The sequence below is a fragment of the Epinephelus fuscoguttatus genome, linkage group LG12 (genome assembly GCF_011397635.1).
Source record: "Epinephelus fuscoguttatus linkage group LG12, E.fuscoguttatus.final_Chr_v1".
Lineage (NCBI taxonomy): Eukaryota > Metazoa > Chordata > Actinopteri > Perciformes > Serranidae > Epinephelus > Epinephelus fuscoguttatus.
The window spans coordinates 17350738-17355017 of NC_064763.1; the positions used below are offsets into that span (position 1 = coordinate 17350738).

The 4280-nt window shown below is 37.8% G+C and overlaps 1 long non-coding RNA gene across 1 annotated transcript; it reads left to right on the forward strand.

Annotated features, from left to right (window-relative positions):
• The first annotated feature begins 1238 nt into the window (after positions 1 to 1238).
• On the forward strand, positions 1239 to 3850 carry LOC125898992 (uncharacterized). Its single transcript, XR_007450698.1, has 3 exons — positions 1239 to 1404; positions 2182 to 2431; positions 2976 to 3850. It is a non-coding gene; the product is annotated as an uncharacterized LOC125898992 (long non-coding RNA).
• The last annotated feature ends 430 nt before the right edge of the window (positions 3851 to 4280 follow it).

Here is a 4280-nt window from a genome sequence, read left to right on the forward strand (position 1 = left end):
ACAGACTGCATCAATTGTTGCCACAACTATCTCATTTTATTACATTTTTATAAATTCTCTGTACGTGTAAAATTTTTGTTAGCATTGTCACCACTCTGGGATGATCATCCTGCCAAAAAATGTACAGATGAGAAGCAGTGCAATTCAGATAATGCTCAAATTTCAGGTTACAAATTTTCAACTTTGACATACAGTCAGTAGATCTTTAATTTATCCCTGTACAAAGTGGATTTAATTTAATTTAAATTCATTAATTCATTGTGGTTAAAAAACTGTACAGGAAATGTAATGACTAACAAAAATAACACAAACTGCATCCAAAATCATCAACCATCCCACACCCAACCTCACAGAACTCAACCACTGATCTGTCACACGTCTAGCACGAACTATAACCAATGATTCGGATCACCCTCTCAACCCACACTTCACACTGCTGCCGTCTGGGCACAGATACAGGACCCTGAGATGGAGACGGGCACGTATTAACAAGAGCTTTGTCCCCTCTGCCATCTCCGCACTCAATAACCTCCCCCAATAACCTTGTATGGACCCAGCCCTCCTGAGTGTGATATATATGTGTCAGTTGTTCATGTCTGGTTGTGTTTGTGCATTGTGTTTGTTGGTGATGTTTTTTTGTACTCAAATGTTGTTGACAGTTTGTGAAAACAAATTTCCCCATGAGACGATAAAAGGCTATCTATCTATCTATCTATCTATCTATCTATCTATCTATCTATCTATCTATCTATCTATCTATCTGCCCTAAACTCTAGTGGAGTTGAGAGGACAGATAACAAAAACAAATAACAGTTTTTTCTACAGCCAGATTATGTGTTGCTGTCTGTAACAACCTGGCTCAAGTTACTATAATGAAAGGGAGACACACTGTGATCAAGTGTTAATAAAATATATTTATGCAAAAAAAATTAAAGCAAATTAAAGCTTAAATTAAATGATTAAAGTATGAACTGTGGGCATCAGTAAAGTTAATAGTGTTTAATGTACACGAGTGTAAGATTTGGGTGTGAAGAGAGCACTGTGACTCACAGTAAATTCCAGATGATGATCCGGGGTCATCACACTGTCAGACTGCTTTCATGCTGAAACAGATCTCCCTGTTGCAAAAAAAAAGTTAATCATTAAGCGTCATGCACTGTTTGGAGTCATTCCTGAGGGGGTAAACGGCTGCGAGGCACTTCAGTTGGTCAGCTGTTTTACAGACGGCGACAGACACCAAGCAGAGAGCGTCAGGTCAATAGTGCTAACAGCAGCAGTCAGAGGGAGGTTTGTCTGAGAGCGGCAGCGCAGAGACAGATGTGGCTGCTACTATAGATCCATGCTGCATTATCTGCCCGGCCTCAGGCCAAACGACAGCCACTCAGGACACAAAGGGAAGTACAGGTACACACACACACACACACACATACACGCACACACACACACACACACACACACATACAGTTAGTTGGTTGCAAGAAATGATTGATTTCTTCTTGAGTTAAAACATTCCAGGTACAGTATTAAGTAATTAGTAGGAAGAAGAGATACAGTAGAAGAAGAAAATGATTTATCCATAATAGCAAATAATAATAATGATAATAATACTAATAATAACGATAATAAATGTTAATAGATAATCAGCTCTAACAGGTAAGACTGTTTTATAATAGACATATTTAACCTGGGAGTCTTCTATGACCAACAAATTAACTTCCAGTTGCATGTAAAGAAAATGATCTAATCCTGTTTCCCTTTAACTAATACTGCAATGATGTGGAATTGCAAACCGGCTGTCATTATAGTACACGAGATGGTAAAAGTAGGTGAGGCTGGCAGAGAATACCAATATGATTGCCTTTTAAAGTTAAAATATTTTAACTCTTTGTCATCATCCGAGGTGGAATCCACAATGGAATCCATGATGGACTACCTCAGGCACTGAAAGGCACTTTCCAAATAAAATTTACTTACTTGCTTACTTTCTTACTTACTTACTGCTGATATATTGTTAATTTTTGCCCTTGGCTCAACATGACATCAAACATTTACACAAAACATTTTTTGAGATATACTGCTAATGGCCAAACTAGATGGAGAACAATATTGTTTTTACATACACTGAACACCCCAAATGATGTCCACTGACTGCCCTTTGTTTACTCACACATATGCTTTCAGCTTTTTGAATCTCCCGCCAGCTGAGCACATCCAGGTCATCTGATACACACACCTGAGGTGACTCACACACGCCCAGAAACAAAAGTCTGACCTGCTGACAATGAGCAGCGCCACGCATCACACAAAGCCAAGGAGATACCAGAGGAGTGTGTCGGTTTGAGCTGTTGTGATCTCCTCTTGTCTTCAAAACAATGACGGACAAGAAGAAGGATTTTTTTTTTAAAACAATCCACCACGCCTGGAAGAAAAGGTAAATCTGTTGTTCAATTTCAAAGAGGTGAAGTGATTTGAGACTCAGGTTAACGGAAAAACTGTGGGGTTGGAGTTACCGAAACCCTAAACAACTGTTTAAGTTGATTAAGGGTCCTTTTTTGTCTGGTGAACACCATGGAGCTAGTCTGGTGTCACTGGTTTATGCAGTATACACTGCATCATCCTTGAGGAGTATTCCTGATGCCCACATTTCAATAATAATAAAATATGTTAATAGCTATTCAGACCATGAAGCCACCAAAACATTCACTGCAATCAAAAAATATGTGTCTGGTAGAAAAAACAATGAGCAGAAACATTTACACATTGTCAGAAATGGAAATTTAATTTCATGTCCATTGTCATTTGTAAGCCTCTGAATCTTTTTTGCTTGAATTCATTTGAACAGATGATGAGTGAGAGCCGAATCAGTAACCCACAAGAAAATCCAATTACTCCTCCAATTATAGGAGAACTAATTAAGTTTAACTTTTTATCGTGTGTATGTGTGTGTGTGTGTGTGTGTGTGTGTGTGTGTGCAGTGAAGCCAGCTCTAAGAGGTCCCGACAGGAACGTATGGTAACATGGCTGACCCCTGGCGCTGTAACACTTGTAGAGCAGCGCACTGGCCTGCAGGTCCTATTGTTCTGCCGCCATCAGCCCCAGCGGGGACCGGGCTATGAGGGTCAAAGGTTGATTTGGGCTTTTGAAAAAGGGGACCTTGTTTTCCAGATGACCAGAAATAAAAATTCCCCCCGTCCTTCTTATTTCCTGCCCCGGCCAATGTGACAGGGCTTTGCTGCGAGAAACATGTTTTTTTTTATACAGTGTGAATGAAAAGAAAAAGATTTATAATCACTAAAATGGAAAATAGGAAAAAGGGAAATGAATAAAAAAAATAGCAGAGGACAACATAACAAAAAAAAAAAAAAAAAGTTATGCAAATGTTTGTATTATTGGTGGATTCAAAGGGACACTCCAAGAAAGAATTCCTGATGACTAACTATTGGTCATTTGATTGATTTTTCTTAAACATAGTAACATCACATAAGAAAATATGATCAAAAACTTGAGTTCTAATTTTTCTCAATAGATCAGTAACATCATATTGTGACAGTTTTGTGCTTTTGATGTACTTGATGATGAACTTGGATTGATGAACTTGGTTTCTATGTCTGAAATGATGAAGGTTACTGTTATTTTGAGGGTTATGGAAAACTGACTGTACCATAAAATACTGAAAACTGACAACTGCTCTTTGGACGATTTCACAGTGTTTTCCTACATAGGATTCAGTATGTTTACCTATTTACCATAAATGATGTATGTTCATGCTAATTTAAAAACAACAACCCAACAATAAACAAGCCCTCTGTCTGAAATCACATACTATACACTACATACCAAATATATGTTCTATCGGTCAACATACTTTTGCATAAATAAATAGTAGTATGACTCTTTTTAATATAATTACATCACTTCTTGAGTGCTTCCTTGCTGGTTTTGGAGACACATAACCATGGCAACCCGTGCCAATCTCAGATCTACTGATAATTGCCCAGCAAAGTGAAATCTTGCACTTATTATATACTTACACTTAAACTGAAGTGTTATTGATGCTACACAGCTGTTTTAGTCACTGTCTGTTATGAAGGTTGTCCTCTACAGCATTCATTGCATTGAGGGATATTTATTCCATTGCAGTGTCCAGTGTTTGCATATGTATTTCATTAGAAATAGTATGCAGTTTATATACTATTGGTTTCATGCCAAGGTTTCAGACATACTAAAAAAATCTCACATAAGCATCTATGTCATCAACAACAACTCATTTGCAAATCTAC